General features: G+C 41.9%; 1 long non-coding RNA gene across 3 annotated transcripts in view; it reads right to left on the minus strand.

Annotated features, from left to right (window-relative positions):
- Nucleotides 1-468: 468 nt before the first annotated feature.
- The window catches only part of LOC119148827, a 49,543-nt gene continuing 36,919 nt past the window's right edge, over nucleotides 469-13,092 (minus strand). For all 3 annotated transcript variants that reach the window (XR_005104500.1, XR_005104501.1, XR_005104502.1), the window contains 2 exons: nucleotides 5,469-8,716; nucleotides 469-2,991 (listed from right to left, as the gene is read on the minus strand). This is a non-coding gene — a long non-coding RNA (uncharacterized LOC119148827). The remainder of the gene's footprint in view (nucleotides 2,992-5,468; nucleotides 8,717-13,092) is intronic.

Genomic DNA, 13,092 nt, shown 5'->3' on the forward strand with positions numbered 1-13,092 from the left:
TCTGTCATGTGTAAGAGTTTGTTTTAGGCTCAGTGAAATCAAAGTGCATTGTGTGCTGTCTTCCACCAGTCTTGGTAGTATTGACAAGAAACTTAGCAATTCTTTTCTCATTCTGGAGCCTGAAAAATAAAAACCTCTAAATTTCCATACTGGCCTGCACAAAAAGTGCTTAGAATTAGAAAGTGTGCGCTTCTAAAATGGCATCTAGCTGTCCATTCCTTACATTTTCCTTCAGAAACCCTAATTCTCCAAAAACTTATTTGGTGGTAATTTTGTTTCTTAAATATCCATTCAGAATGCAAACCTATCAGCTGCATCATCTCACAGTCTGATTAGGGCTGCTAAGACTATGAGGCACATTAGATTTAAGTGATGTAGGTAATGCACAATGCTTCACCAAAGGGTGCAGCAGTACCAGCTCATTACAAGATCATTCAGCTTCAATACAGATTTTATAGAAGTAGATCATAATATGAAACTAATGGCTTTTATTGCTGGCTTGACAGCAGAAAAGTATTAATAGGCAAACCACAGCCTCTGAATACCTGTAGAATATGGAGTACTAATAATAAAAAAGTACCAAGTTATTTAAAAATTCAGTAAAGTTCATTACTAATTAGACATAGATGTGTTATTCCACCTCTAGCAATTTTTCTGGTTCGTTCTTCTGATACAAACTTTAGGGTCTGTACCCATAAAATGCTGAAGGCTGCTATCTTTCAGGAGTAGCATGGCTTTGGTCTATAACCAGAACAGGTCACAAGTCCTGGCAGATTACACATCGTGGTGATAATGGTGCATTCCTTGAGGCACTCAGGCCTCAAAGAGAAGGTCTGGATGCAGCTGGGTACCTCTGCATGCAGCAGTTCAACAAAGCTGTCCCCTGGGGCTGCAAGCAAGGCCAAGTCAGCAAATCTGCCTTGCGGTCACCTAGTTAGCAGACTGAAGATGGCGGAGGAATCAGATGCAGCCTCTTTGGACTGCTGGACAGGACTACATTGTCCTTTATCACCTCTTTATAGAAAGGAAAGTGGTAGCAGGGAGCCACCAGGCCTGGGGTCCTTCCCATGGAGGTCAAGGCTCTGAGCACAGCACTGCCAGAGCGCCGGGCGCACGGCAGAGGGACACCCCCACCACACAGGGAGGGACAGAAATGGGTTATATCAGGCTGTGGTCAGAGACGGGCTGAGATTTCAACTGTTTTGACTGAAGTAAGTCAATCTGAGTTTTTTTGACTGAAAGCAGGAACTAAGAAATTTCTTTCCAAAACTGAGCAGATGATGCAAGAATTCAGTAATTAGACCTTGCAGCTAAGAGATATCTCATTCAGTTGTCTTCTCCCCTTCAAATTATTTTAGCCTCCTCTGTGCCGCTTTCACAGGGGTGGCAAAACTTGAAAGCTTAGTTGTACGGGTTGTCATTGCTTTTGAAATAAGAATGCAACACACGGGCAGGTTAAGGGATGATTTTGCTTAAAGCCAAGAGGAGCCAGAAGTCCCAGTCAGAGGACCTGTCAGTCTGTAAGCTGACCACAACCTCTGGAAGGAAAATAGCTCAAAGGAAAATTGTGTTGCTTCAGATAAGCAGTTTTCTGTTAAAGGTTAAAGGTCTAGTGTTGCAGCCAGCTGGTTTTGATAGTGTTGTGAGAACTGGTGCCCCGTTGAGAGAGAGAGAGAGAGAGAGAGACCCGGATGTAGGAGAGGCAAGATGCAGAGTGGACTTGCCTGAAGAGGATGAAGAAACAGCACGGACAGTAGCATCCGACCAATGGTAAAAGCCTTGTTGCAGCCGGCTAGTTTTGATAGTGCTGCAACAGTGTAGTTTGTTTTTAATCAAAAATAAACTTTTCATGGCCTTCACAAATCTAGATAACCAGTAGGTAACCTGCAACTCAGCTAAGCAGAAATGGCTTTGGTCATCACTAGAGCAAACAGGTGTGACATGGGAAAGAGTGAGTAGAGGGACTTCCTCCACAGGCTATGCCAATAAAACTGTGTAACATGAACATGGGGTGAGGTGGGAGCATTTCATGTATGGATATTTCTCCATTCGTGTACAGTTATCCTCTCCTCACAGCGCAAGTGCTTCAGTTCCTAACCAGCCTGGGCCTCTTCCACATAACTCCATCCAGCTTATTGAGGTCCTTCTTGTGCAGGGTTAGAGCATGAGATAACTGGATCCAGTATTCTAGATGTGGTCTGATAAGTCACATCTCTCAACCTGCTGGCTGTGCCACTGTTTGTGCAGCCCAGGAGGCTGCTGGCCATGCTTGCTGCCAGGGCACAGGGCTGCCCCATGCTCAGCTGCCCACCAGGGCCCCGGAGAGCAGCTCCCAGCATGGGCTGCTGCAGGGGTGTCTCCTTCCCAGGGGCAGCACCGCGCATTTGTCCTTTGGTATAGTGTCCGTTGTAGCTGTCTGTTAGATGAATGGTTGAACCTTAGACCCATGAATGACAGTTTTGTCTAAATCGTTTTACATCTAAGTTCTTTTCCCCTTATATTATGAATAACAATGTAAACCTGTTAAAACAATTCCAGATTTATTAGAAATACCTAGCCAAAATCTTTTCCTATGTTTATAAACATTGATTAATTTCTCTATACACATGTATATCTTCAAAACATCCTTCAGTCCCTTTGCGGCTGCACATAAGCAATACAGTTGTCATGCCAGAGCATGTCACTGTCCCCTTTGTCACACCTGACAAATATATCGGCAGACGAAGAGCCCCTCGGCCTCCCCATGGTGGGGCAGGAAGAGCCCTCCTCCAGGACTTTGTCACTGAAGTCTTGTTTTCCATGTAGGAGCAAGCACAAGTTTAGGGCAACTGAAGTCTGTTTTTCCATTGTCTTCTGCAAGATCTTCTCAAATCCCAGCTACGCTTTTCCAGAGCTAGGTGGTGCAGTCTCTGTATCTCCTCATAGCACAAGGTCTCAGGCAGCACTTTCAGAAGGGTAGTGCTCTTAGCTAGCATGAGTTCAGTCTTTTTCCTGGACAAATGAGAAAAAAAATCAGTGACCAAACTTCTGAACAGTGCTTACCAAATTCAGTCCCCACAGACATCTCACTAAAATCCCTTTGAAAGCATGACATGAGTAAAGGTGCTCCTTCAGCAAATCCTTCTCAGCATCACCTGGAAGTACATACTGAACATTGCTGGCATGGTTATGTGACAAGATCTCCATTTAGAAAGAGTAAAGCTGTTATGTGAAAGGAAGGTCAAATATTTAAAATTCTACACACTCGGAATGAGGCTCCATCTAGTCTGGTATCTGAAATGTCAGCTTAAGAAAAGCTAAGTAAAAGCAAAGCAATTACACAATGTTTCTTTCACAGGAACAACTCCCTTTCTAGTAGTTTCAAGTTTAGGAACATGCTTAGCTGCAGCTTACATTTGGATCAGGCTCACTGATGAGCCTCTTAGTCACAAATTTGTCATTACTAAGTAATTTTTATTTGTGGTTTCTGTAAGTTCCTGTTGGAATGAGTACCACAGTTTAACTATGCTTTAGGTATGTGAAAAAATTCACCCATAACATTAAAACGGAACCCCACCGTCCACAGTAAAATGAAAATAAAATTTCGTCTTAAAAGCAAAGTGTAATCTTGTGCTGCAATACTATTGGTTATATTTTCCTCCTTTTTATGATGTGAATAACTGTCTGTGTTTTATAATGACAGAAATGGAAAAGGTGGCAGGGAGTGTATAATTTCTTTCAGGTAGCTCTCTTTTATACTTGATACAGCACACTAGCATGTTTGCATCTTTCTAATTGGAAAGCATCCATTACAAGAGGCATCCAGATGGAAGAGGGGCTTGGAATCAGCTCACCGGTGGCGGTGGGCAGCCAGTGGCCAGGCAGGGGAATGACCTGCTGCAAAACCAGCAAAGACCCTGGCAGGTCATCACCCACTGCAGAGGCAGCACCAAGCTGAAGCTGCTGAATTGCTCCTATAAATGCAGCACCACGCAAAAAGCACCTGACTTGTTTCCGTATCTGGCTTAGATCTGGAAGCAATTTGACTGCTTTTATGTACCACAGACTGATAAACATCCTGCAGAAGCTCAGCTAGATCCCACTTCCCCACCCCATGGGCTTATCAGTGAACTCTCACCAATGCCTTATCTTTCCTGCTCCAAGCAGCTGATTCAGTGCAGGGTGGCCATATCCGTATGATCCCATCTGGGTGACTCCTGGCATGCACAGCTACCCACAGCAGTGACCCCTCACAGCCCATGGCGTGGGGCATCCCACAGCTCTGGCCAAGCTGCTGCTCCACACCATGGGGCAGTGCCCACCATGCTCCATCTGGGCTGGCTCCTTGGAAACACTCAAGCATCTCCCCACACACGCACAGGCTGGATTTAAGCATTTCCATTAAGCTGGAGATCCCCATTCCCCATGGAGCAAGTAGCTGGCTAAATGTGCTCTCATCAGAAAGGTCATGCTCAAACCATTTGAAAAGAGCTGGAGAGAGAAATTTTAATGTTAGCACTGGGCCTTCTGCGACTGACTTCTGGTGTGGACTTTGGCTTGTTCTGTAGACCTCAACTGGACCTGAAGAATCAAGGCAAATCTGAAGAAAATATGTTTCAGAAATGATAAGACTGTGAAATGGTCATTTCTGGCAGTTTTTGCATTATGCACTGAAGATTGCATCATTTAACGTATTTCTAAGTCGTGACAGTGAAAAACTTGTCTTTGGAAGACCTGCAATTTGCTTTGAATAAACAAAATACCAATTTATAAGATAAACTGGTGGAACAGAACAGTCAATTTTTAGTTCAGGCACTAACTCAAGCACAGTCTGTGAAGATTTCTCAAGCTCACTCAATCCAGACTGCAGACAGAACTTCCAGTCTGCTGAGCCCTGCTCTTTTCTGCTTTTGCAGCATGTGTGGTTTATTGTTATTTCAAATTTTTTTTGTTAAATATTGAGAATTCTGAGACAGAATTTTCTTCCCACTGGCACATGACACATTGTGGTTAAATCTGCTAAAAGGAATGTGTATGCACTGTGAGCAATCCAAATGAGGTCAGCAACAGAAGGAGAGGTGAGTATGCAAAATAGATGCACAAAAATATCATGAACAGTTATGCTAATTAAATTATTGTACTAATTAGAATGAAAAACCAGCCAAGAAAAACTGCCAGAAGAACCAGTGGTTGGTTGCCATTGTTATTTTCTAGAGTCCTTCTGTTAAACATTCACATGAAAAAAAAGTGATCATAACTTCAATTCATAACTGTTCTTGCATGAGACCACAAACCCCTCCATAAATTTAAAAAAAAAAAAAAAAAAAAAAAAGTTGTTTTTTCTTAGGGATGGACCAAAAATGCCAAGTGCACCAAGCATCTGGGCATGTTCCTGTGTTCATCAATCTATGTGCACCTCTCGCCCTGGTAATCAGCAGTCTCCACGGGCAGCACAGGGCTGTGCCACGCATGAAAAAGTGTTTAATTACCTGGCACAGGTCTGGAACATGGCTCAGCACTTCATCTGGGGACTCAGCAGAGCTAAGCATAGGAGTTTGGTACTCAAACTAGCTCACTGTCAGCATCACACAGCCTGGGCACATCTTGATGTCTTGTGGTCTTTAACTGGAAAGAATTTAACTAAAAGCTCAACATTACCACCGTTTCAGGAGTAAGGCATAAAGTCAAGTGATGGGCTTTGGTTGACAGGAAGCTGGTGGCTGAGATAAAATCAGAATAGTGATTCTCTGAAGGAGTGGTGCCCCTTTTCACTGTTTTGCAAACCTTTTCAGCTCTGAGGACAGTTCTGGGCTTGACCTTCCAGGCTTTCCTTCTTCCCTCACTACTTCAGTCTTACATCACTGCTTGAGCCTATTATTAAAATCACAATACCAGAAGGAAAAATTTTGAAATAATCTTCTGGATTTTCATATTCTTTACATCTTTGGATGGGAGGAAACATAATGAAAGTACCAGACACACATACATTATTCAGGGAAGTGACTGCTGCATCATACAAACCCATGCCAGGGTTTGTGAACCACAATGGAAATAAGTGGATGTAGATCCATCTAAGCTGTGTTTCCTTAGCATGCTTGGTCACCATCCCAGACCATTACCATTCCACAGGACATAGCAATGATAGTTGTCCCATGATTCTACCTATCTGTACATAGTACAAGTTTTTATTTTAATGATTGAAGGACTGATCTCATGGAAACCACAAACCTATTTGGTTTCTCTCATAAATAATGCCAGGGAGCAGGAAGGAACTGAGGATACCTCAGCAGAAAACGAGAAGTCCAACTTACTTATGCTGATCAAGCATAGCTTGTCTTAAGCCGAGATAGTGTTTCCTCATGAGATCACTGGGAGCTTGTGAAAAGTCTAGTAACAAATGTGGGTGCTTTTCAATAACCATTTTACAAAAAAGCAAGTAGAGCAGAAGCATCACTAGCTGCCTAGTGAAATAATAGCATCATTATAAATGGCATCAAATCTCAAGGCTCGTTTTGTCAGTAAAACTTTATTCTGCATTCAGAGCAGTGATTATTGCATCCTTTTACAACATGAGTCCCTTAGTCTTGGCTCATGTGCAGTATGTTTTAGTTCTAATGAGTTTTTAGGTGAATAGAACTGGAATTCTCCATTCATATGGTATTAAAGGCACATCTTCACCTCTTGCAAACAAGGATTTTGAGAATGTTGTTTGTACTCAACTTGCAATGGTATGGCCTAATCTGAAGAAGTAAGTCTACTGATAGTTTTCAAATAGCTGATCATAATGGTCACATCCTAGATTTTGAAAAGTGCACAGAAATCCTATTACCCTCACACAAGTAATCAGAGCATTCTTCACACCCCTATGTATAGTAACAATATTTTTGGTGTAAACAGGTTCCTGGACAGCAGATGTACTTACGTCTTTGCTCTGAACTCAGGTCATTAGGACATTACTAGCACAACAGTTTACAAATGTTACTCCTCCCAGTGTAGCCAAAGCAGTTCTATTAGAAGCTGTGCTGAGAATAGCAGTGATTTAGCATTAGATAACCAAGTTATTTTTATTTTGGTGTTAAATGGGGAAGTTGGTGTTAAATGGGGAAGTTACAACCCGTTTGGTGTTCCAGGCTAAGCAGGTGAAGTGGTTAAATGTTTTATTATCCAAATCAGAACTAAGAGATTTCCATTTAGCACCATTTACTTTCAGTATTTCAGTGTGAAAATGAAACAATCTTCACTTGCAGTAGATTGGGATGAGTTTCATTGTTTCATTTTCTATGTGCCATCTAGATTTGAATCTATCACAGCATAAATATAGGTGACTAATATTCTTCTCTCGGGTTTATAAGACTAATTACCTCTTTAGTCTGTAACGCAGTCAACCATATCTTCTTTGGTCTTTTTGCTTATATTAATTCATTATATATGATTAAGCTTTGTAAAGAAATAATTTGTAATTGAATTGGCATAACAGAAGCTGAATGTAAAAAAAACCTTGGCAAAGTGCCCATGTTAGTATATTAATTCTGCCAAGTGAGTTGATAATAAGGTTGAACTGGATTTGAAAGATTAGAGAGTCTTGGCTTAGAAGGACATGAAGGTTAGTTCCATACAGTTCTTCAGCTGCTTAAAGGGAGCCAGTATTTTGAGTTTTTCTCTGTACTTTTGTGATGAATTCTTTCTATAATCTTTCTCTGTGGAGAAAAGGGTGCAAAAAATAAAATTTTAAATAAAAATAGCTGAAGATTTATTTCCATTGGCTTTGGATGCCGAAATTGATCCACACAGTCCCAAGGTTTATTAACTGAGAAGCTTATGTGTCAGGGCCTGCTGGATAACTGATAGGGTGACCTACATGCTGTGAGAGCGTACCCAGACTGATCAACTTTAAATGTTTTTATTTTATGCTGCAGGCTGTAGGCAGAAGTACATGGCAAAATTAAATTAAAGAGGTCAGTGAGAGCTGCGTTGTTGATTCCTTCACTGATTTTACAGAAACTGTTTCTGCCAGTTTTAACTGCAAGACAGGCTGCACAAATGGTTGAAAATAGAAGTGACTGCACACAGAAAGAAAGAAAACTAGGAGAAGCAGACAAACACAACCCTGATGAAATCAGCAGCCTTCTCAGGTCATCAGGTTTGTCTGTTTGATGGATGATCAAGCCCTGTTTGCAGCTTCTATTGCCTGTTTCATATTTATCGTCCATAAATCAAAAAATCTTGGCAAATTCAAATGTATTTGCAATTTTGTTAAGACAGATGAAGAAAATAACTTTTGGTGTTTGCTTCTTTTGAGCCACACTATTATAAAGCATTGCATGAATCCTATTAAAAATGTCTCGCTGTTATTCCATGATTACATCTTTACGTGCCTGCAGTTTTTCTCCACACCTGTGGCACCCAGGTTATACATTTGTATAATAAGCCCAAAGCAATGCATGAAAGTGAAGAAACAGAACTATTAGTCCAGTACATCCAGAAATACTGTTGAGATGGATCAGACCATTTTAAGTCAAAGGTTCGGGGGTAGAAACTGTGGAAAGCCATTTCATCACAGTGTTTGCTGTCCAGATACTACCAATGGTGAAGATTTTGTTTGATTCTTCTAACAGCCTGAGCCAGTTAAACGAGCCTGGAAATTCATGCTTGTCTGGGGGTCTTCTGAGGGCAGGTGGCTGGAAGGAGACCTCCAACAGAGTCTGGATACTCTTCCATGAAAGGTTCATGCTCTGCACTGTGTAAAAGAAAACTGATACTTCCTTTTAACAACCAAAATGCTGTTAGGATGGCAAGAATCGGCTCCGTGTCTTGAAGCTAGGAGTAAGTTACTGTAATTGCTTTGTAAGACGTTGTTATCAGGCAGAAAGAGGACTAGGCTCTCTGTCTTTCACTTTCTCCTGCCCTTACTTGGCTCTAATTACAGCAATGCTTTAAGTAGGTGTCACCCAGCAGAAACATCTCCTTCTAATGTGGCTGGCAATTCAGTAAATCTGGATGTCAAGGGCAGAGAAGAAAAAAGTCAGGGGTTCTGGGAGCTGCTGAATAATCAGTCTCTGCCCCCTTTCAGATGCCACAGAATTCTCCTGCCCCATTTCCCTGCCAGAAACATGAGCCAGGTGTTCACGGTGAGGAGAAGAAACCTGAACTACAGCAGTCAACAGCCTGAGGTGCAGAGGTGTGGAAAGCAGCCCACACAACAGCTGTGTTTTTCCTCCAGAGGCCTTGGAAAACCCTGGCCCTTTCTGCCCACCCCATGTCCCGGCGTGACCCACCCCAGGGCTCACAGCCAGCACACAGCCTGGTTCCCGCTGAGCAGAGCAGGGCAAACTTAGCACATTAGCTCCCATTTCTCTGCCCAGCTGACTGGACCCAAAGCCAAACAGAGTGGAGGGAACATGTATCTGTACACCCTGGTATGAGCTGGACTGGGGAAGGTGAAGCAGACGTTCCCTTCTCCCAGCTGTGGCAAAGGGGCTGTAAGGGGCTTTAAACTCACACAAGAGAGGAAAAAAAGAGGCCAGTGGGGTGGTAACGTTGTAAGGCACCTTTTCCAGACCTGCCAGAGCCATCACTATTGTTTTGTAACGAGCTTTCTTCTCTCTAGAAAAGGTATTCAGTAACCAAGGGTTGTGGGTATGTTCCAGCTGTGGCCTTGATCCCTGCACAGGGGATCTTCATCTCTGCAAAGACCTCCTTGAGGTTTCCCTAGGTGAGCACGACTAAACTTCTTGATGTGACAAATTACCCAGCTACTAAAGGAGCAAAGGACAGGACAAGGGCAAAGGAGAGAGCAAAAGGTTTCACCATTTCCTTTGGGCTTCTAGCACAAAGAAGGTGCAAGGTCAATGTATTTCACCACCTTCCTCTAATGTGTAGTTTACAAAAGAAAGGCCACAAAAGGATGACTTACAGAGTTCAACGGTCCACAATTTGGTCATGGAGATATGTTGCAATCGTAATAAATCTTAAAACAGACTAATATATCTGCTGTTCAAGATGGAGCACTGTTGTAGGAAAAGGTACAAAATATTTTATTCGTAAGTCTAGCAAACTGGGAACTCAATCCCATTGACCGCACTGACCTACTTTTCATGAATACCTGATCTCACACAGCCATGCTGGTTGTCTCAAAACTGATAGTACAACAGGTGAACATGCCTTTCTGGCCATGAGTAGTGAGCTAATGCACGGGTTTTAGCTCCAGTATTTTCTTCTTTGTGGTTTATTTGAACTCAGTGCAGTAAAAGAATCATTTTTCCTTTATTTTTAGTATCTGGTTTTGGTCAGACTTGCTGGCTTGGTACTTGCTGAATGTAAAACCCCTTTACCACAGAGTATTAAAATTATGTTTCTGCCTTTCTTGCAGTCTGAAATTGTAGCTAGCTTAGCATCGCTACAAATAATTAAAAAAATACGCATGCTTGTTCACTGTGTTATAAAACCATGTCCTGTCCATGATATATTCTTTCTGTGGCAGAAATCATTTATTGCAATTCAATATCCTGAAGTGGAAATTTCCAATCAATTAAGTCTTTTTAATATTAATTTATGGATACTCATATGGCTGCAACTTATTTGAAACCTTTTACAAAATGGAATTTGATATTCTACAGATCTTTGTGTAAAAGATGAAACTGAATTTGGCATTCCTCTCCATTTTTTTCCCTTCTTCTAAGAGGTTTTTTCTGTATGTTTATTCCTCACTGAAACATAGCACTCTCCGTTTTTTTTTAAGAGCAGCATGCTATGTGTTACATGCGCTAATGAATTGGCATTTATAAAGCAGAATGTATACCGTATCTAAGATGACTGCTGTGAAAATGCCTGAGTTGCTGCGCTCTCTAAATAGAGCACAATTATGGCATACGGTTGGAGTGCTTTTATCTGTAGTGCCACTGCTGGAAATTTAACTGTGTATGTGACCTGAATATTTAGAGCTCAGTGGAAAATTCCATAAATGTAGTGTAGCTTCAGAGCACCTAACAGCTGTTACAAATATTACACCTATTATACATCATTGCCAAATGATACATATGAAGCCCCTCTTCCATCCTGGGTGTATTCTGTCACTTGTATTGATGCAGTATTTTAAAAGTCTCTTTGAAAAACGCAATGACTCTAGGTGTTAAGTAGCTTGCATAATAACTCAGTGGTAGTTTTCCCTGTCTGTATATTCATACTCCTCCCTGGCTGTGCACATTAATGTTCGAACCTGAAAAGGCAGGTAGAAACTATGTCATACGTAGACTATGCTTACTGTGTGCTTCTGTTTGCTTTGTTTGATATACATGCTAAAAGCCACTGCCTAGCTGAGCAAACATAAAAAGGGAGGGAGCAGCTCTTCACACTTTTAGAAGGTTTCTTATTATAGTGGGACAGAACAGAGGTGTAATATATCCATGGATGCTCACTTGCACTATAACTTTCTACAGGAATACACTAATTCCTTAGAGCGTTGTTGTTGTATGAACTACGGAAAAAACAAATAAGAGAGTTTATAAGAGCAAAAGAGAGAGCTTGCAAAACATCATGTTTAAAAAAGCATAACAGTTCAACCAAGATTAGACAAGCTACTGGCTGCCTTCCTAATCAATCATTCCTCCTGCCTCCTTCCTAGAGCTTGGTTCCTCCTGCTTTCATACTGTTGGAACATGTTAAAACACTCTTTGCTGTAGAGAGGAGAAAAGTGTTAAACATGGTGCATGCAACGGCCTTTGGTAACCTGCTGCTGTAGCACTGTGCTGTGTAAAGAGACAGAGGAGGAGAAAAGTGTTAAGTTGACATCCACCTGGTGCTTGTGAGTGCCAGGCCCAATCTCAGTAACACAAGAGGTATCAAAGTTCACACAGAAGTAATGGCAGTGTGCCCACCCAGAACCAAGCACTGTGTGGCAAAGTAACTCCTCTGTGGAGAGGACCCAGAAAAGTTACAAATTACAACCCTTTTCCTGCAGCTCAGCAGGACCAACACTGCCCACACCAGTCCTGACAGTACTTGAGTAGCTTGACTTCGTGGTCTTCCACAGGCACCACCATCTCTCAAGGCCATCTGTTCCAGCTCTCTCCTATCCTTGCCCTTATAAATTTTTTTTCACTCCTTATGTCTAACTCGAGTCTTTCTTGCTGTAGTACATGCCCACTACTTGTCCTAAAGCAGCAGAAACAGAGAACAGATTGTTCCCTTCCTCACTGCAACCCTGCCTCTGCACATTGCTCCTCACTGTAATCCGCACATTGCTCCTCACTGTAATCCGCACATTGCTCCTCACTGTAATCCCTCATTAGTATTAATAAGAATCATTTCCTCAATCTATGCAATGGCAAGAAGAGGAGATTGCATGTGAGGCTTTGTCAGTAAAAACAGGATACAGAGAGAAGAGCTAACCAGCTGTCTAAATCAGGGTAATGGGAATCTCCCCCTGATAATTTACACAGCAGTCAGCATACTGAGACACGTGGAAATAGAGCTAAGATTAATCCTTGTTCCCATGAGAATGTTGCAACTCATGAGGTTTCCCACAAGGAAACAGTCTTTGAGCACTCCTCAGCATTGGGAGCATGGTTACAGGAGACCTTTCTGAGGCTCAGCTTTTGGGAAGGCATTTATGCAGGCCAGATATGTTACAAGCACTGGCAAGTGAACACTTTTAGGAAGATCTTTTTCAGTCAAATCCTGTTAAACTAATAGGAGGTCAAGCCAAACTAATATTTAAAATAGGTAATGAAAATTATTTTATTTATTGGTTCACAGTTTAGTACTGCAGCCACCTCAGATTACAATACAGTTGCATCAGATAAACATTGAAGCCTCTGCTCTATTTTCCTTATCCCTGGCTGCTTCTGAATAATGCAGAGGCATCAGAGCAGGTTAACGTCATTGACTGTCTGTTCTTGTAGCACACTTCTCTAGGTTGTTCTTGTAGCACATCAAATTCTCTAATTGACCACAAATGTCAAGTCCCATTTCAAGGATCAAAGTCACACCAAAGGTACGTTTAGAGAGCACCGTGCCCCACAGCCACGTCAAAATAGTGTAGTCACATCCAAGCACCTTGTGGAGAACTAGTAATTCAGCCAAAGGTGAATTTGACCTAAAAAATGTTTAATTGGC

Source organism: Falco rusticolus, chromosome 5, assembly GCF_015220075.1.
Source record: "Falco rusticolus isolate bFalRus1 chromosome 5, bFalRus1.pri, whole genome shotgun sequence".
In the NCBI taxonomy this organism is placed as follows: domain Eukaryota; kingdom Metazoa; phylum Chordata; class Aves; order Falconiformes; family Falconidae; genus Falco; species Falco rusticolus.